We start from the raw sequence: 21,397 nt of genomic DNA, 5'->3' as shown, positions 1-21,397 counted from the left end.
GTATCATAAAGGTCAGGAGGTGTGTCTGGAGGTGTTGCAGGGAATGGTCCTCAGCTACTCCAAGCTTCCTTAGCTCCAGTCTGGGGAGCTGGAAAGGCGTCAGTCTTGTGCAAGGTGAGTGGAGATGCTCATGGAAACAGTGGAGGAGCTGGTGCTTGAGTGGAAGAGAAAACGGAACAGCCTGCATTTGGATCGTGGTCCCAGCACATACTGACTGCACACCCTTGGGCAAGTTATCTAACCTTTTTGTGTATGCACGGATCTGTAAAATGTGCATGATGATGATACAGCATCAGCCTCCACAGGGTTGCTGTGTGCACTCCACGGGAATCTGTATAAAGCTCAGTGTCAGACAGCAGTCACTTTTCTTATTGTATCTGGGGCTGCAGACCCTGTGTCTCTTTCCCAGTGGACCTTATAAGTGCTCAGCTGTGATGTTTTTACAATGTACAAATAAGTTGCTGATTTCTTCAGTTTTTGTTTACACTTGGACTTTTATTTATTTATTTATTTATTATTTTTAGAGACAGTGTTTTTCTCTGTTGCCCAGACGGAAGTGCAGTTCCACAATCACAAGTCATTGCAGCCTTGAACTACTGAGCTCAAGCAATTCTCCTATCTCAGTCTCCCAAGTAGTCATGACTGTAGGCACGTGCCATCATGCCAGAACAATTTTTCAATTTCTTTTCTTTTTTTTTTGTAGAAACAGGGTTTTGCTTGTTGCTTAGGCTTGGATGGTCTTCATAATAAAAACTCCTGGAGCAGGAAGTTTGGAGTGGTTGTTTCATGGAGTGTTGATAACCTGAGTTGTATGATTTAGATGGATGGATAAGAGTAGGGGCTTGATGGAATAAAGCCTCTCCAGCCAAACTACTCATCCCTCCACCTTGCCTGTGGGCCCCATATTTCACCATTGTGATGTGCGGGAGCGTGTGGCAGCAGGTGGCAGTTGTCTTGATGTGCGGCAGCAGGCGGCAGTTGTCTTGATGAAGCCCAGAGCTACCCGGCAGAATCCTGGGAGAATAAGATACATGTGTTCTGTGGGGAAAATGTGCAGAGACATGGGTGCCATGGAGCTGGGTGTAGCCAGTGAACCAGGAATGGCAGCCAGGTCTGGGGAGACATGTCACTGCCGCAGCCCCTCCAGCCCACACGTTTCAGCTTGCAGGTGCCTGATAGCCACGTGACTACAAAGGAGGGGCCTCCAGCGTGTCCTTCCAACACTCCTCAGACCTGAAGGATTATTTTTCCTCTCAGCCAATCTTCCCCTTTAGGGGTCCTAAATCTCTTTTAAATTTCAGCTTAGCCAAAACTCTCCAGCATTTAAATACAATTTGAATCTGAATGTTTTGGGACTGGGTCTGTGCTACAGTTACCTCCATTCCTGCTGCCTGTCACTCCCAGCTTCACTTTTCCCCTCCTGCTGACCCCTCTGGGCACTTAACTGGGTTGCCTTTGGGAAGATATGAGTTTTTGCAGGAAACCTTACCTGCTGCCCCCAAGAATCCAGCGTTTCTTTGGACTTCTGCAGCCTCCTGCGTTTTCCATCAGTGCTTTGCACATCAGTGTTTCTTTAAACCATTTATTAGGAAATAGTTATAGATCAGAGCAGTTGCAAAACAAGTGCAGAGAGTTATACCCATCTCCCAGCCTCCACCTATGGCAATATTTTATTTAACTGTAGTGCATTATGAAAATCAGGAACTTGGCATTGGCACAATGTGCTTAACTACTAGACTACGATGGACAAATAAGTTGCTGATTTGTTCAGTTTTTGTTTACACTTTGGAATTTGTTTTTAATTTTAGAGACAGGGTCTTGCTCTGTGGCCCAGACTGGAGTGCAGTTGCACAATCACAACTCATTGCTGCCTCAAACTCCTGGACTCAAACAATTGACCTGGTCTACTCAGATTTCACCAGTTTTTACACGGACTCATTTTTTGTGTGTGTGCATGTTTTTGTGCACAGTTCTAGGAAATTTTGTCACCTGTATGGAGATTTGTATAGACACCACCACAATCAAGATACAGAACTGTTCCCACTCCATAAGGAAGCTCCTCCCCATACTGTCTGTGTCTTAATTTCCTCTTCACCTGTCTGACTTCTCCAGCAGGTGGTCAGCCTGCTCAGAGCAGGGTTCCACTCACTGCTGAACTTTTTAGGACACAGAGTAGGTGCTCAGAAAATAGGAGTTGAAGAATGAGGGAATGAATCTGGAAGTCTTTCCAGAATGACCTGCACATGCCAAATCCTGTGCTGCCGGGGCTTCAGGGAGAGTGAGATGTGGTTTCCTGCCCTCTGGTGGTGACTGAGGTCCTGGCCCTCTTGCAAGGAGGGGACTGCAGTTCGAAGCCTGGGACTTCCAGCGGCAAACAGGTGGGCCCAATGCCCACTGTGCAAGACAAGCCATTTTCTGCTTCTGATGTTTGGTTTTAGACAACCCATTTAGGCATCTTGTATGGGACACAGTTGGGGTGGCTGAGATCTTCACTTCTGCCTCACAAGCCTGACTACACTCAGAGACTGGCACCGGCCCCAGGAAAGTCCAAAGTCATTTCTACCGCTAGGATAAAAAGTTGGTGACAAAAAGACACTAGCTGAGGCGCTTCTCAAGCAATTGTGTGGAGTCCTTTTAAAAGATTAATCTGTGCTCACTATTTTCCCAGCCAAATTGTTCAGGGTGGAGAAGCCCCTCTCTTTTCACCACCATCTCCTGCTCCACCTGTTCAAGGTGTCTTTGGATTTTTATCCTGCCTGGGTACATAGAAGACTTTAAAAAACAGACCCAGGAGGAAAATTGCTTTTTGAGGTTTTTGTTTTGCTCTTGCTTGTTATTTTCTCCCTGTTTACTTGTTTGCAAATTTGCACAGTTATTGGAAGAAACTTTCTGAGCACAAATCATGTAGGCAAGATTAATTTTGTTCCCCAATCAAATCTATTTCTGTGACAAAAACATTTTAGCTTAGGTTTAAAAGTGTCTGGTGAATAAAATTAATTGCATCAACTAAAGAAAATGCATTCTGTCCAATGCATATAGATATTCTGTCAACAAGACAAATGGACCCAGTAGTAGAAGTATCTCTGTGGGTGAAATGCATAATAATGTAATTACTTTGCCAACAAAATGCTAACTTGCTTTAATCATTCTGTTCACAGTATAATGTAAAGTGATTTAGTGAGTAAAATGAATCCACTACAAATTGTTTTATGGTCATAATGCAGCCCTTTGGTGGACTGTAAATTGATGATAATAATTTCATGGGCAAATGATTTTTCAATTAAAATGTCTTTTTACAGACAGAATGGGAGTGTTACAAATGGCTCCCAATAACCCTGTGCCAAGTCACAGGCAGAAAGGGCTGTCACCTGCATTAACCAAGCCTCAATTGGAAAGACTCAAAAGCTGAAAAGGTGATTTATTTTCATCAAATTTGTAATTTCCTTCCCTCCCACTTGAGAAGTATTTTCTTCCTGCCTTTACTGACCCAATAACAAAAATTAAATCTAGCGACCAACCCACCAGTCACCAGCAGCCATGTTTCCTTCCTGTGCCTTAATTGCCTATGGCTGTATTGTTCATTAATAAGCTCTTAAACCAGGGCAATTGTTTCTGCTTTCTAGTATGGGCCCCATTATCTCTAGTGCAATAATTACTGCACCCATGAAAATGAAAAATTATTATAGTATAGTGGTTTTGAATTTGAAGACTATGTTGAAGGAAATAATGTTTTTATCTGGGCTAATTGTCATAATTTCTTTTTAGAAAGGTGCAATTTCTGACCGGTTATAACTTTGCTGTTTCAACATTATAGGTGCTTGGAAACAGCCCCTTCCACAGTGAGTTTGCCTCGGTAGGGAGAAGAGCTGTGCCCTTAAGCAGCCCCATTTGCTCTGCCTCAGGCTGGTCACATGAGTGAAGGGTCCTGGGTGCTCCTCTCTGCCCTTGTCCCACCCAGCAAGGTTGGAAACTTGGTCATCACCATCCTTTCCTCCTTAAGCAAGGCAGCTTCATTGCTTTCGTTGTTGAGAGTTCCACGTTCTTTCCAATATCCTTTTCTGGAGGCCACACCCGCTGGAAATGAAGCAGACATCATTTAAGGCTGCACAGAGAAGGGGAGGTCATGTCAGAGATGGTAGGTGGTTAGTTATGTCAAAGGTGGCAGAATGGTGAGTGAGGGCAGAGACTAAGTCACTAGAGCTACGCTGGGAAGAAGCTGGCTCTGCTTCTTCCTGGCTGTGTAATCTTGAGCCATTCACTCTGCTATTCGTTTTTTTTTTTTTTTTTTCCTTTTGAGACAGAGTCTCACTCTGTTGCCTAGGCTGGAGTGCAGTGGTATGATCTCAGCTCACTGCAACCTCTGCCTCCCGGGTTCAAGCAATTCTCCTCCCTCAGCCTCCCAAGTAGCTGGGATTATAGGTGCCCACCACCACACCCAGCTAATTTTTTTTTTTTTTTTGTATTTTTAGTAGAGACGGGATTTCACCGTGTTGGACGGGCTGGTCTCGAATTCCTGTCCTCTGGTGATCCACCTGCCTCGGCCTCCCAAAGTGCTAGGATTATAGGTGTGAGCCCCCACCCCTGGCCCATTCACTCTGCCATTCTGAGACTGCCTTTCTGCATCTACAGAGTAGGGATAAATAGTACCTACTTCTAGATTATGGAGAAGATTGAATGAGGTGATGTCTAGAAAGCACTCACATACAGCTGTACACAGTAAGCAATGGCTGTTACTGTCACTGCAGTCACTACCACTCAGCCAGGCCCTGGGAATTATTCGATGGGGAAATAAGAAAAGATATATAAGGCATAGCCCTCCTCTCAGGAAGCGTGATCTAAATGTGGACTTACTGATACAGTGGAGTGAAAGATTCAGATGTTCTTTGTCCTCTTCTGTTTTACATTGAATCTCAACTTCCTGTGTTTTTGGAACTCACTGGAGTTTCTGACTGCACTCACAGCTCTTGAATTTCCTTCTTCTTTTCTTCCAGGGCACTCAGAGCCCCTCAAGAGTGGCTGCCCACCCTCACAGCACTGTTCATACCCATGGGAAGAATGCCAGGGGATGGCTCAAGGTATCGCCACTTTGGGCTCCTGAAGTTTGAGTTGAGTTTTACTTTCAGCTAATTGGTGAACATCCCCCTTTCTCCATTCTGGTTCACAGTTGGTCAAATTCAAGATCAGAGGCAGGGCCGCTTCCTGCCCAGGGGGCTCCTTCTGAAGCCAGCTCGTCAGCCTCCATCTAAAGCCAGCTCGCAGCTCGTCAGCCTCCGTCTAAAGCCTTCCTTTGCACAACACAGCTGGGCCCCTGGAGCTGGACGGGGCACGTGGCAGGCATGCCTGTCTTCTCGTAAAAGCACGTGATGTGTGAGAGGGAGCTACTCTTCTCCTTTCAGTTCAATGAGCCAGGCTTTGTGTCTCTCTGGGTGCCATGATTAGTTCCAGCAAGGGGACATCACCGGTGTGTTCACTGCCAGATGGTGGCTTGCTGTGCTGGCCGAACATGAACCACCCATGGGTGGGACTACTCTGTGCACCCAGTGCCTAGCACAGGACTGGGCAGGGGCTTGGGCAGGTACTGCATCCACCCGCAAACAGGCCCATTTGACAGAAACTTTAAAAAAGGTAAGCAGAGAGGAGCATTACTGTCTTCTCTTCAGACACCTCTGTGCCCTGTGGTGGCTCCCTAGGATCTGCCCCATCACCCCTTTCATTAGTTTAGGTGATCAGACCTGCAGTCACCTCCATAAACAGTGGGTTCACGTGGGAGACCAGGAGGTAGCCAGGGAGCTGAGCAGACTCAGGGAAAGCTATTACAAGCATGCTTATATTTACTCCTCACAACGGCCCTATGAGGTAGGGCTCGAGGTTATCAGCCAGAGGTTATGCAGTTAGTGAGCATCAGAGCCCAGGCTCAGACTGACTTCAAAGGCTTTGTTCTCTCTCCCACTATGCAGCTCTTAATGAGATAGGTTAAAATGGAAATCAGCCACCCACCCACTTACTTCTTCTTCAATCACTGCACACTTCTCAGGCAACTGTTACTTACCAGGGAAGATGGGTACAAAGAGGAGCAGAACACAGTCACAGCACTGAGAAGCTCAAAGGTGGCAGGAAGAGGGAGGCATCCTAGAGAAATGAGTAACTTTAGTGTGGAATATCTTTTGAAACCTGCTTCTCGTAAGGAAGTTGGTTTTTAAAAAACTAAATAGAAGAAAGCAAATAGTTATACTTCTTCAAAAATCATATTATAAAATGTGGGCACCACCTGCTAATTTCTATTCAGCTGATCTGAAACGATTGCATTTTAGCAAACACTTAACTGTGTCAAACACCTAGACGTTCCTGAAAACAGACTTTTAGAGAATTGGAGAATCACAGTGATGGCACAAGCCTTCGTGAGCCTCTAGCCATCAGAGCGTCCTCTCAGTAGGTTCCGGTCAAGTGGATCCATTAAAAGATGGGAGAGGAGACCAATGGGACCTGGTCAGGTCAGCTGAGCTGGCTCCTCCTCTGTTCGCTTTTGGGTCACTCTGGGGAAATGTCCTATTTGAAACTGTGCTCTTAGGAAGTCATGAAATTTTTTTAAAATGCTTTATTGACACATAATTGACCCTGACTTTTTTGTTTGAGAATGAGGAGATGGAGATTTTCATGCACACACACACACACACACACACACACACACACACACACACACACACTTATGATAGTTGCAATTTTCTGAAATCAGATAATTTTTCCTGAAGATTATTTTGGCCTTTTCCGATTTACTGGATACATTTCAACAACAACAACAAAAAAGTTCACACGTAGAGGAACAGGAAGATATTTGTTAGTTAAGCTGAGAAAGAGTAGCAAATAGGTTAAAGAAACCTGAAGTCCTGTTTCTGAGAAGTCATTTCAAGTTCCGCTCAGCTCAGTGGAGAACGCTCTACAGTGCAGCTCCGAACTGCTATGAAGCCGGGCACAGGAATGCGGCTGTCAACACCCAGATGAACTTGTGTGCATGACTCAAACTGAAAAGTTAACCAGCCTCACAGAGCCTATTAAAAAGCCAATCAGCAGGACAAGAGAGGCAGCCAGAGCCTGGTGCAAAGAAGAATTTCAGTGCAGCGTGACCCAGTTCTACAGCAAAAGTGCCTCTTTGCCTTCAATCGGTGTTTTGAAAAGTCAGTGACTGACTTGGGGAAAACATTGTGGAAAATTAGTGCCTCATTGGATGGTTTCTCTGCTTTTGCCCCAACTCTCCAATCTGCCTTGGTCAGGACGAGGCTCAGGAACTAGAACGGCGATTTCTTTATGATACCTTCTGTAGACTGGTGTCAAAGCTCAGATACGATTCTGGTTTTATTTGTTTGTTTATTTCCTGCTGATAAGGGGAGGATCGGTAATTTCAAGTCCAAGTTTTCCTTTGTTTCCTATTTTGGATGATGTGTTAAATATGTGTAATTAATTCTGTTGTTTGAATCTCATGATGAAATAACCTTGATATAGAAGTTTTCCCTTATATAGTACTTTATTTTCCTTCCTCATTTATTTGTTCCAACTAATTTATCCATCTAGTTCAGTTTTCTTCACGCACTCCATTAGTAAAGACTTTTCAGCCTGTCCTCCCAGTAGATCAATATTTATTTATTTGTAAATTATAAATATGTACTACTACTATCTTTATCTAATTTTTAAAGGCACAATTGGTACTTAGGGCCTATCATTATTAATGACAACAGATACAAAATCACTTGAGTGTTTTGTTCATTTTTGCTGACCTTTTTGGACCAGTTATCTAATAAGATAATCATGGTTTTTAACCTAATAATGTGGCTAAAAAGGAGCTCAGACTGGGAGATGGAGTTCTAGCACCCCGTTTTGCTGTTGCTCCATTGTGCTCATATCATCAGTAAAGAGATGAAGCAGGAACACTTTCTGAGGAGCCTGCCAGCCCCACCACCCCAAGCATGGGAATAAATAAAAATCCTATGTTCCTTCAAGGAAAATTCAAGGCTCCCAGTGATCCACGAGAAGTAAATAAACAACTTGATAAGCAAGAAGGTAATAAATAGGAGCTTAAAACAATAGCCAAGGAAGTTAGAGTCAGGAGATGTTTGGTTTCTATAGAAACTAAAGACAACATCTTATATGATCCTGAGTTGTGTTTCAAAAACTCTACTCCCTACTGAGGATGCCCACCAAATAGATCCACGGGGATTAGACCTTGGAGAGAGGAAAACTGAGGACTGAGCTCTGGCCGCCTTTCTTTCTTCTAAATTTCTTCCTGGAGTAAGTTATGGCCATGGGCCAGACTTAACATTTTTTTCCCTGACCTCAACATTTTAAACAAAGCTTCTCTTCCTTAACCAATTGCAGATAAGAAAATCTTTGAATCTACGTAAGACCTGTAAACCCTCACTTCAAGATATCTTTCAGTCCAAATAAATGTATTAACTCCAGTATTTATTTATAATTTTTGCCTACAACTTCTGCTTTCCTGAAATTTAAAAACCCATTTAAAGTCCTGTTTCTGAGAAGTCATTTCAAGTTCCACTCAGCTTATGCCTTAAAAAACCCATGCTTGTGAGCCATTGGGGAGGCCAGGTGTTAAGCGTGAGCTGCCTGATTTTTTTTTTGTTTGGTGCCCTGCAAATAAATGACCTCCTTTCTCCCGCTGCAAAGCCTCAGTGTGGATGTTTGGCTTTACTGTGCAAACCTCAGTTCAGCTCAGAAACAATATTATCTCCAGTCTGCAGCTTTCTCTGTAGGAATCTTCATAAGCCTCCTGTCCATTGGTGAATGTTGGTTTGGTTAAAACAAGATGTCACCATCCATAAGTCCACTAACCAAGCCAAGAAACCTGCAAAAACCACACTTGCTTCTGATTGATGAAACTCCTCTCTCTCTCAAGGGACCTCATGAACCACATGGGACATGTGTTCATCTGATAAAATATCTGAGAGCGAGATCCAGAGACAATCATGTATTAACACGCTTTTCTTGTTCAACGTTTTTGTCCTGTGCCCAGTGGATGGTCCTGTGCATCCCTGGAGGTGCATGTAATTCCTTTGGAGAAAATGTCTGACTCTTTCAGCCCCTTCCTGGATCTGAGGACCCTGCACACACACCACATGGGAGAGGCTTAGGGACCACATGTTGGTCAAGGGAGTTCTGAGATTAGCAGGGAGTGGGACATGAAGTTACAAAATTCCTGACACGAGCATGGCTTCAGAAAAGAACTTATGAGATGTGAAAGTGTCAAAAAAAACCTTCACCTGCGTCACAATTTTAACTCCATATTTTTAGGTATTCTATCCCCTGCCATGTGAGCTAAACCTTCTTTCTTCTGCCTGATGCTCTGGTCTTTGACTTGGTTTTGAATTTGTTGGTACTGTACCCCACACATGGCAAGCTCCCATATATGTTCAACAATAGCATTTAATGTCAAGCAGTATTGATGGATGTCTTTAAGTTCAACAACAAAAGGCTTAGTTGTGTTTTGTTTTTCTTTAAAATCTTGTGCCTCTTCAATCTTAGCAGCCTTTTTTTTCTGTCTGTTGCATGGATGCGTGCCATGTTCTAAGTCATCCTGCAACTATCTTTGCCACCCACTAGGACATCTGTAAGTGACCTGAAACAGGTCTAAGTTCATCATATCACCCAAGAAAATGCTGGGCATAGAGTAGGTACTAAAACAAAACTTTATATCAGAAGATAGAAACTGGCCACACACCGGAAAATTCAGCCCTGAGATGCATATCCCTGCAGATGTTAACACGGTTTTTGTTAGTTGCTAACATTTATAAGTTACAAATGTTGCATAAGGAGCCAGATTCCTAGCTTTCTGGAGAAAGAGAAGACCTGGGAAAGCTCGCCTGCACTCCTGCATGGAAACTGTCAGCTGGAGCTCACCTGTCACTGCCCTTCTCGACAGTTTAGACACTCACCAGGTTGTCCCAGCCTACACCACTCCCTGTTGATCCCTGACATGAAAATGGAGCATCAGATGCTCATTAACCATTGTTCCTGTGCTTTGGGTTTGATAGAAGAGAGATAGGATAATTGACTCTTCACTGACCCTGTAGCAGATGCTCTTGGTGCCCTACGTGTTTGCTCCATGCTCCCCTTTCGTGCCCAAGGCAGCTTGTTAATGGCCATGGCCACACCGGGGCAGGCCAGAAGTGCTGGGAAGTTAATGCTACCCAGAGCAGCCAACAAACAATGACAGACAGAAGTTAGTGGGTAAAAATAAGAGTCCTCACTGCCTTGCCCCCAGGTAAAGTAACTGCAGCAAGCTCCATTCTTTCTCCCATAGAACCCCCGGCTTCCAGAGAGCAGGTGGAGCCTGACTGCCTACCGTGCTTGGGAGCACGCTCTTCATTGCCTCCCTTGCCCTCTTGTCCTGTCTGACTTCTCCCCACCAGAGGATCACTTCTCAGAGAAATGACTTGTTACCAAACCCTTGTCTCAGATTTTTGTGTTTAGGAAACCCAAACTAACACTCTTGTTTCTATCAGAAGTGAAGGAAAGATTGTGAGAAACACATGTTTCAGGAAAATTAGAATGAAACCATGCCTTTCTTAGCTTAATGGACATGTGGAAATAGACTTTACTTTCACAAGTATCTGTTGAGAGAATATCCCAAGACCACTTCATCTACTCACATTACATTTCTATAGGCATCTAAGTTGGAGAGTCCTGCTTCAATAGACTAAATAAAGAGCAAAAATATCGAAATTACCTCTCACCATTCTTACACTTTTTAAAAGCTTTCTGAGCTTTAAGAAAGCTTCTGAGATTGAAATAAAAGCTGCAATATGAGATACAATTAGAACCTCTTTTTACTTTTCTAGAACTCACACCAAGGCCAGTTCCCTGCAGCCTCTAAACAAATAGAAACTAAGAATTGAAATAGTCCCTATGCGGTCACTAGAGTTTCAGCACATGGGGTGCTTCTTGGTGTCTGCTTTGCCTAAGCATGTCATGGTAGATGCACAAGCCTTTAAAATAACAAGATTTTCTCATTTTATGAGCAGTGAGTTTGATGGTGAAGCCCTTTGAAGCCCTCCCTGGCAGGCTGCTGGGCCTGAGAGAAGGCATTCATAAGGCCTGGGCCTGTAGGTTTGATGAGCTGTACAGAGAAGAAAAAAAATGAACATACAGTTGTAACTCTGCACTTTACACTGTATCTTCCTCCAGGCAATTGAGTTATTTGGAACCAGCTAGGGGTCAGTGTCTGTGATGGAGAGGTGCAGTCTTGAGGTGGGGGGAGGAGGGCTGGCCTCAGACTTACATTGACGATCCTGATTTGTAAACTAGAATTCCAGCCACTTTCTTGTGACTCAGAGATTTTCTTTTTTTTTTTTTCTTTTTCTACTGCTGCTTGCCTTGCTCTTTTTTCTTTTTTCTTTAATGTGTCAGGTGTCACATTAGGCATCTGAGTGACCAGATGTACATCTGGTGACTCCTAAGGATGATTGGTACTTTAGGCGAGGCATGCACTCCCTGGTTCACCTCCATGCTCTCTGCTCTGTGTTGTCTTCTTGAATTGGCACCTGCTGATCCCTGTAAGCTCCTGAGTTGTGGGCACATGTCTATGCTGATGTGGAGACTCTTTCTAGAGTGTTCACCCTCTTCCCAGAAGAGACAGTGAGGCTAGCCCAAAGGGCGCTGGCCTTGAAAGGCCTCCTGCTGCATTGCTTGCTGGGGTGACCTTTAGAAAGTCGCTGAAACTCTCAATTCCTCAGTCTCTTCAGTTGAAAAATGGGAAGAATCATCACTTGGGATCAAATGATCTAAGGGATCAAATGAGATGACAAATTTAAAAGTGTTGTGAAGTGCTATGTGTCAGGTGACTGATTAGTCGTGATAGTATTAAAAGCTGCAGGCCGGGTGCGGTGGCTCATGCCTGTAATCCCAGCACTTTGGGAAGCCAAAGCAGGCAGATCACCTGAGGTCAGGAGTTCAAGACCAGCTTGGCCAACATGGTGAAACCCCGTCTCTACAAAAATAAAAAATTAGCTGGTCATGATGGTGAGTGCCTGTAATCCCAGCTACTTGGGAGGCTGTGGTGGGAGAATTGCTTGAACCTGGGAGGCGGAGTTTGCATTGAGCTGAGATCACGCCATTGCACTCCAGCCTCGGTGACAGAGTGAGACTCCATCTAAAAAAAATAAAAATAAAAATAAAAATAGTGAAGAAAATTTAAATTATTGTCTTAATTTAAGTTTTCAACTGCCTTTGACGATAAAAGCTTTTTCTTTTCTCATTTTAGCTCTAAGAATGGAGAGAAGGTAGAGAAAAAGTGAAAATATAAAAGTTCATTAAGGAACTTGTGTTTCTTGGGAGCAACAGCAGAGTGTAGATTTGTACCTTTGCCATTAAGAGGAAGAAAACATCATGAAGCTCCGGGGGCTAAGTAGAAGCTCCTCTCTGAGCTGGGGTGGGCTTCTGCCATGGCCTTGTGTTTAAAGCATTCTGGTTCACTGGCAGCTTGTTGGGCCAATAAGTCCTCATTACCAGGCAACCTATTAGTCAGACAAATAAAAGACAATGTGTACAATCTTAGGACCTGTGTAAAATTTCATACAGCCTAGAAAAAACTTGACTCTAGGCGCTTGAGAAAGTTAGCATTACAAGGAATGGATGCCATGGACTCATTTGTTTCATCCATTAAAATAAGTGATATGAAATTGCCAGTTTTGCAGATCAGCCCTCAATGTGGGCAGGCACTGTCTGGTCAGCTGAGACCTGGATAGGATGAAAGAGCAGAGTAAAAGCCATTCTCTCTCTCTGTCTCTCTCTCTCTCTCTCTTTCTCTCTCTCTCTCTCTCTCTCTCTCTCTCTCTCTGTCTCGGAGCTGGGACATCCTTCTTCTCCTGTCCTTGACAGTCTGTGTTCACTAGTCTTTGGACTCTGAGACTTGCACCAGTGGCCCCAGATTCTCAGGCTTTCAGCCTGGGACTGAGTGACACTCAATGGACTGAGTCAACAATGGCTGAATATTGTTGATTTTATGTGGTTCCACCTAATATTAAAAAACAGCAACAACAAAACTGAAGTAAATAACTAAAGGCTGCCTTTGCCATGTTGGCGTAGGGTGACCTGGGAAGAAACATGACTTAATCAGACCTCAGCTCTGCCCTCCAGATGCTCACAGAAATCACCAAGCTCAAGCCGGCCACAAAAGATCCATGACCAAGCTGCAGCACACGTGGCCTTAGGGAGGTGAACCTCATCTGGGGCACCTGGTGGGCCGGCTGGAGGGAGAGGCTGTGGATGGAGCCAGGAAGAAGAGGGGCATGTGTTGTAGGGCCGGGTGATGGTGGTGATGGGTCTCCTATAAGTCCTGTTCTTTTTGTTTTGTTTTTTTTAAATTTTTAAACTTTCATTTTAACTTCAGGGGTACAAGTGCAGGTTTGTTGGATAGGTAAACTTGGGTCGTGGGGTTTTTTTGTGCAGATTATTTCATCACCCAGGTATTAAGCCTAGTGCCCACTAGGTATTTTTCCTGATCCTCTCCCTCCTGCCCCCTGCAACTCTTCCGATAGGCCCCAGTGTGCATTGTTCCCCTCTGTGTGTCCATGTGTTCTCATCATTTAGCTCCCACTTATGAGTGAAAACATACAGTATTTGGTTTCTGTTCCTGTGTTCTTTACTCCTAAATATGTGCAGTCATTTCTGGTGTCAGCCTTGGCAAGGCCCAAGTCCACAGTCTCGGGAACATCTGCAAGAAAAGAGAAGCAGGTTTAGGTCACTATCTGAATGCTGGGTCTTGTGTGGGAGAACATCGGTGTGTTTGTCAATGTATGGATATTAATATTAAAGTAAAAATTGAGGTGGGATAGAGCGACCCAGAAGGAAGTGCAGACTCACCAAGAAATAAGTGAGTCCCTGCGTTGTTGATGGAGGGCACTGTGTACTGTATATAGCATAAACTAACTTTTTGTTTTGTCCCCTTTCCTTTCAAGGTTAATCTTTAAAAGCCAGCAGCATAGAAGAGAACTATGATTTGTTTTTCTCGTACACTCTGAGATGTGGCTGCGACTTAAGTTTTTCATTTTGATGATAACTAAAAATGACTCGTGTTCATTTCCATCTCAGCAGCCGGGGATCACTTTGATAGTATCTTCAATTTTTTTGGTACTATTTCCCACTGGGGGTTGTTACCAGAACTCTAGCAAGAATGGTAATTTGCTATAGCATGTGAAAATGTCTATAAATCCTTAAGGCTTGTCATATTAGGAAGAATTTAACTGCATGATATGGGCAAAAAGTTGTAGAATCAATGATAAGAATAAATAAGGAACAGCAGGTGGTTCAAATTGATATTGACATTGCACAATGCGATCTATCTCTACCCTATTATATCTGCTCTCACCCTGGGGGGATGCCGAGGCTCACTGACATTGCATCAAGGAAGAAAGGTTGAAGAGTATCAGTTTTGAATATGCTATATATTAGTTTCTTTTGTGCATGCGTGTTGGGAATGGCTGTCCCCAAAGCTGTAATTCATATTTTAGCATCAGGTCTCTTAAAAATGTAGAGATTGTGTTTGTCTGAAAACAGATGGGATTTCAGACAAAGCTAGGCTATCATTGATAATGTGCTTCCTGTCAGTCAAAAGGTGGGAATTCTAGGCAGACTGATTATTTTTCTGATATATATATATATATATATATATATCAATGTCCAGTCAGAAAGAAAAAATGTTGGTGCAGAGAACCTGAGGAAAGATGCACTTGATATTTCTAAAAAGGAATACGTAATTCTAGTTCTTTAAGACCCTTTAAAATAAAAGCCCTGCCCATGTCTGCATGGGAGAATGTTGATTAGGAATCCCTGGCCCCTGGGGCTGGCTGTGACACACAGCTGAAAGGCACAAATCCAGCTTGCTTCAGGATGGTCCTGCTGGCTCTTTTGCCTTTATATGTTTAATTGAGGAGTAACCTGCCAAAAAAGCAAAGATTTAGCTTGGCCACTGGGAGCTACAAAATGTTTTCATTTCTCTAGCGCCTCTCAGTCCTGATCTCCTTTGTTATCTGTTCAATTTTAAAGCAGACCATTCATCTACCGGGAGCTAAAAACAAACCTGTCTGTCACTTTTGATAACAGTTTGAAATTAGTGGCCGAATTGTATTTGGAATTAAATGGTCTTGTGAATGATCAGACTGCACAAGCAGCTGTTTCATGAAAAGCAAGGAACTTCCTGTTGGATGTAGGAGCAGAGCTGAGCCAATGCATCGTGGACTTGGGCATGGCTACTTGATGAGATAATCATTTTCTATTTATGTTTTATATTTCTTTTCTGCTGCAGTTTGTCAGTTCCTGCCTATTTTACAGGCTCTGGCTACTGGAGGCATTGAGTAAAGGGGCTGCATTCTCCATAGATCCACTTCCAGAAAGTGATGTGATACAGAGGTCTTAAAGACCCCACCCTGCCACAATAAAGTCCTAGGAGAAGAGTAAATAGCAATGTGAATAAACTAATACAAAAAAAAAGTATTCTAGAAGCACAGATCATTCAGATTCTTCTTACATTGAGTTTTGTAGGAAAAATATGTGATTTTTTAAAAAAATTAACTTTTCTACTGCATGTTTACCAGAAAATCTGCAGATAACTACTTGATGCCAAGACTCATTAAAATGTTAGTGCAGTTAATGGAGGAGATTATAAAATCATCGGAGACATGGTTCATAAGCACTGGGCAGCCAAACCTGGGGTCAGAGCTCCCTGGGTATTGGAGGAAAAAATGTTATCTTGGGTTTGTGTATGTGTGTTTGTCTGTGTGTGAAGAGGGGAGGAACCACAGATACTTTCTGAAGATCTGGGAGACCTGTCCAGCACAGTCTCTGAGCAGAGTTTCAGACCTGCTTAGAAACATATAGTGCCTGTCTCTGCCTCCATGTTTATGACACACTGGATTGGATCAGTTATTCTTGAGATTCATTCCAGCCTTGTTCTCAGAAATTAAAATTAATGCTTAAAACATATGAAAAATGCTCATCATCACTAATCATCTGAGAAATGCAAATCGAAACTACAGTGAGACACCAACTCACACCAATCAGAATGGCTTTTGTTAGAGAAAAGCAGACACTTATGCACCATGAGTGGGAATGTAAATTAGTCCAGCCACAGTGGAAGGCAGTTTGGAGATTTCTCAAAGAACTAAGAGTTGAACTATCATTCGACCCAGTAACCTCAATACTGGGCATATAACCACAGTAGAATAAATCATTCAACCAAAAGGACACATGCACCCATTTCTTCATCACAGCACTAGTCACAATAGCAAATGCATGGACCCAACCCAGATGCCTATCGATGGTGGATTAAAGAAAATGTGGTACATACACACCATGAAATATGATGCAGCCATAAATAAGAACAAAATCATGACCTTTGCAGCAACGTGAATATAATTAGAGGCCATAATCTTAAGTGAATTAATGCAGGAACAGAAAGTCAAATACTGCATGCTCTCAACTGTAAGTGGGAGCTAAATGCTGCGGACACATGGATATAAAGATGGCAACAGTAGACACTGGGGACTATGAAAGGGGAGAAGGAGGGATGGAGGGAGAAGGGCTGGAAAACTTCCTGTTGGGTACTACGCTCACTACCTGGGTGAAGGGTTCAATCATACCTCAAATATCAGCATTATGCAATATATTAACATTTCTGTAACAATTATGCACATGTACTCCTTGATTCTAAAATAAAAGTTGAAAAAAAAGAAAAAGCAAAAAATGAAATTAATATTTAAGGAAAACTGCTAGAAATTTTCAAAATTTGATAATAGCCCTGGTGAGGAAAGGAGAGCTGGCTGGTGCAAAGATGAAGTGAATTTAAGGAGATGGAGAGGAGTCAGACACCTCCCCCAAGACACTGAGCCAGAGTGTCACCGCCTATGCCCTCCACCATGACCTCAGGCCCAGCACGGTGCCCGCCACAGGGCATGATTCAGTGCACAAAGAAATACAAAGAGAACAGTCATTGAGAAACCATCTTCCTGAATGGTTGTAACCAATGTTATAACAACAATGATAACATTATTATTATAATTATTTCACATTACTAGGAAGCAGCTCTGGGCCAGGTCTTGAGCTGAGTACCTCACATGCATTATCTAGTTTAATCTTCACGCATACACCAAATCTTAAAAGTAGGTGGGGGCCATTTTCTTCTCCACGATGAAACAAAAGCTTAAAAAGGATGAGTCCCTCACCCGAGGTCACACGGCTGACCCACAAGGAACCAGGAGTCCAGAGTCCATGCTCCTAGCCACGATGCTCCACTGCCATGCCTTGAAGTTCCTGCTGGCGTTGTCCATGCTCAATGATTTTCACTTCTATGAGATGTAAGCTGCATGGGCGCAAGAACCACCTCTGGCGCCAACAGTGCTGTGTCCCCAGAGTCTGGCACAGTGCTTGGTACATAGGACAGGTGCATTAATGAGTATTGAATGGATGTTGGAGGGATGCAGAAGCCCTGGTACACACTGGGAGGCCTGAGTGGCCATGGCTGTGCTGCAGGACTCTGCCCCTCCCTCTGCCTTAGCTCAGGGACAGGTCTCCCCCTACAGTAGCCACTGTTGGTACCCCACCCAGGAGCCTTTTATCTGGCTAGTGCAACCACTAGCCTGCTGTGGGTGTCAGCTGAAAATGGCTCACACCTGCACCTTTTTAGGAGAATAATTATCTGCTGTTGATGTCTGAGGGTTAGGCACTGCCCCTCTTTTCTCCCCTTACAAGGATGGACCTTGCTCATGTCTGTGGTGAAATTCACGCTCCAGAGAACCCATAGAATCGGGTGGAAAAGAGACTTCTGCTGATAGCACGTGGCTGCTTCTCCTTCCCTCATTTTCTAGCAAACTCACCTGAGATCATCTCTCAAATGATTACTCATACAAGAATCCCTGTCTCAGGCTTGCTGTTAGAAAACGTGACCTGGGATACTCTAGAAGGTAAACCTTGAAAAGGAGATTCTTGTGTATCTCCTTTCACCTCTGTATCATACTCATGGAATACTCTAGCATCTTTCTGGACTTTTTGCTGAGGCCAAACAGGACAGTTATTGTTGCCTGTTATTAAAATGAGCTCAACACACACAAATCCCAATCTTCGTGTATTTATTAGTGAAGAGGAAGAAAAATGGCCTCAAACTCGGAAACTGTAAGGAGTTTCTCTGATACCCCAATGCCTTCAGAATGTGGGTGTCTTGGTCTAGGATGGTGACCAGGATCTGATAACAGTACTGTCAAAGAGCTCAAAATGCACCCCTGCTACAGGCTGGGACTCCTGTGTGTCACATTGAAGAAGCTGTATTATCTGAAAACAGCACCCAAAGGAGTCCCTATTCGGTTCTCAGGAAAGAGACACGCAGCTGCTGCTGCAGTTTTTGTTCTTACTGACAAGGGTTCAATGGCAGACTCCTGTTCAAATTTATCAAGATCTGAAATGATTTTGAGGTAATTAAGGGGACCTTTTGGCTGAACTGACAAACAGAGAGAGTCCAGAACAAGAGAGGAGAAAGCCCCACCTTGCCTGATGCTGCTTGCCTGCAGAGGGGTGGTGGAGCCCGTTAGGGAGGCACCTGTTAAACAGGTGACTGGCAGTCTAGGTGGGAAAGGGCCAGGGGGAAAGTGCCTGGAAATCAGGTCACCTGGAGGACTGAGGATGCTGAGCCTGAGAAAAGAGGCATAGTGGGGACTGGCTGAGGAAGGCTTGGTGCTTCTGGAAGGCTGCCATGTGGCTTCGGATGGAGAATTCACAGTGGGCGGAAGCTATGCCCCAATTCACCTCAGCATCAGGAAGTCTTTCCACCAAAGTCACTCATGAATTTGAAGGCTGTTCTGGTGGCTTCCCAGCACAGAGCTGTTCGAGCTGAGTCTTGAGGGCTATTTGCCTGCGCTGAGGAATGGGGCAGTGTGTGCTGTGCACAGGTCTCTATGAGGTGGCCTCTGGGTTCCTTTTGACTCTTTAAGACTCAGATTCTCTACATTGGGGTTGAACAGAGACATACCTTGTAGAGATGATCTGGTTACATAAATTTATTTGTGGGGGAATTCTTGGGGAGAATGTGTGGATAAAACCAAGACAAGACTCAGTCCATGGCATTTATAATATTTTTCAGCCTCAGCCCTCCAGCTTGGGCAGTGAGACTGTCACTGGGGCAGCTGGACATGTATCCTAAGCCCCTACAGCAGCCTGTCTCCTTGAGAGCTGTGCTGTGTTTCCAGAGGGTTCCAAGGAAGCGTGGCTTGGAAAATGCCATAGCGCAGCTTCTAGATGTGCTGGCTCTGCTGCTCATGAGCCTTCTGACTTTGGGAAAGCCCTTGAAGTCTCTGTTTCCTGTGAAGATGACAATTTCTGCTGTGTCTATGGATGAGACATAAGAGGAAATGGGAAGAAGCCCAGACAGGACTTCACGTTTGCGGCTCAGCAGTGTCAGAACTATATCTTACTTCCCAACAGAAACCCTACAGCATTTGCTGTGGAAGGTGCCGAGTTCCTTGCAAGACCTGGTGAGGCTGCTGGGAAGATGGGAAACCGGGTCAGTAATGCTGGGGCCCAGGTAGGACAGAATCAGTGCTGGGCCCAGGAACCTGGAAGCCACTTAGAAGTGATGACTGAGGCCCTGTGAGTGGATGACCCCTGAGGGGAAAGCACGCAGGGAAGTGGAACGAAAAGTCAGGCTGCAGGAGATTTACAGGGTTGATCAGAGGAGCCCAAAAGGGGCAGTCGAAGCTGGAGTGTCTGGAGGAGGGAAGAAGGAAAGCTGCCAAGGTGTGGATTCATACAGGCTTCTGATGACCAGCATTAGATGTCAGGGATCATGGCAGGTGAGGAATGAGAAGGAACACTGGGCCAGTGGCGGGGAAGCCACCAGTGAGGAGGCAGGGCAGGACTCCCTTGGTGCCACCTAACTCAAATTAGCAGTCATAAATGGTAACTATTGGCTCTTAAAATCAAAGGAAGGATTGACTTAGAAATCCACAAAGAATGCCAGAAATGCAGCTATCCTTAGAATGGCTAGGACCAGGAGCTCAAACAGCACCCAGGCTATTGGCCTTTCATTCTCTTTCATTCTCACTTCTCTCTGCTTATTGGCCTCATTCTTTTCTTTTTTTTTTTATTTTGAGATGGAATCTTGCTCCCTTGACGCAGGCTGGATTGCAGTGGTGTGATCTCGGCTCACTGCAACCTCTACCGCCTGGATTCAAGCAATTCTCCTTCCTCAGCCTCCCAAGTAACTAGGATTACAAGTGTGCGCCACCACACCCAACAAATTTTTGTATTTTTAGTAGAGACGGGGTTTTGCCATGTTGGTCAGGCTGGTCTCAAACTCCTGACCTCAGGTGATCCACCCACCTCGGCCTCCCAAAGTGCTAGGATTACAGGTGTGAGCCACTGTGCCTGGCCTGGCCTCATTCTTACAGTGATTATTTCTTACACGGGAGAAAAACCTGGCCACCTGTAGGTCCTCATCATCTTAATTAAAGAGACACTGGACATACAACTGGACAGTGGCCAGACCACATAGAAAGATGAAACTTTGACCCACAACCTCCATCAAACCCACCCAGGAAACTGGCCCACTTATCCACAATAAACAGGCCAGGATGCCAGTCTGATATGTCAGACATATAGAAAGTCAGATGGCTCTTCTCTAGCGAAAATCGGGAAGCTCAACAATAAATTCTAAAACAATCAACCCCAAATGGTCAAGACTTGATTTATAATTGACAGATTTCCTAATGTTTGTCCCTGCTTCCAAATTAAGGCCAATCAGATAAATCCAAATATGCACCCCTAACCTACTGCCTAGGACCCCCTCTTCTAGGTAGCAGGCCTACAGCTTCCCTGTGCCAACAACCTTCAATCAGGGCGCACATGAAACCTTCCCTTGTTTCTACTAAAATGCTTTCCCACTCCTCTGTCTGACCCTGAGTGATGCTAAAATGAGAATGATGGTGGTTGGCTCCATTGAAAGCTCTGAATACATAGGCTTTCCTAGTTCTCATTTTGTTGGTCTTTGTTTATTTCCATACTTCATGCCTCAGCTTCAGTTAGAAATCCTCATGACAGCATTGCGACTGATCTGCCTTGTGCTCCGTCCCTGGACCAAGCACTCCTGCCATTGTGGGTACACATATTTAGATTAGCTCAGGATAGATGCCACCCCACAGAAAGATGTGACAGCTCCCATTCTGATTAAATGCATAGATAGGGAAGGAGTGATGCTCCTAAGAGGAAAGGAAGGCTCTGTATCTCCGTAGCTGAGACAACTCGAGACGGTTGGTGCTGAGGAGACCAAAGAGCTAATGTTCTCTAGAGAGAATTAGAAAGTGCAGCTGTTTAGAAGGGCACTCAGAGTGTGCATCTCATGTGAAGACGGCGT

At 44.3% G+C, this 21,397-nt stretch overlaps 1 long non-coding RNA gene across 1 annotated transcript; it reads right to left on the bottom strand.

Annotated features, from left to right (window-relative positions):
* Nucleotides 1-101: 101 nt before the first annotated feature.
* LOC129528725 (uncharacterized) lies at nucleotides 102-6,966 on the bottom strand. Its single transcript, XR_008674014.1, has 5 exons — nucleotides 6,877-6,966; nucleotides 6,050-6,129; nucleotides 3,983-4,074; nucleotides 1,490-1,571; nucleotides 102-1,014 (listed from the first exon to the last, which is right to left on the bottom strand). It is a non-coding gene; the product is annotated as an uncharacterized lncRNA (long non-coding RNA).
* Between the last annotated feature and the right edge of the window lie 14,431 nt (nucleotides 6,967-21,397).

Source organism: Gorilla gorilla, chromosome 20 (assembly GCF_029281585.2).
Source record: "Gorilla gorilla gorilla isolate KB3781 chromosome 20, NHGRI_mGorGor1-v2.1_pri, whole genome shotgun sequence".
Taxonomy (NCBI): domain Eukaryota; kingdom Metazoa; phylum Chordata; class Mammalia; order Primates; family Hominidae; genus Gorilla; species Gorilla gorilla.
This window is presented reverse-complemented; position numbering and strand designations above follow the sequence as displayed.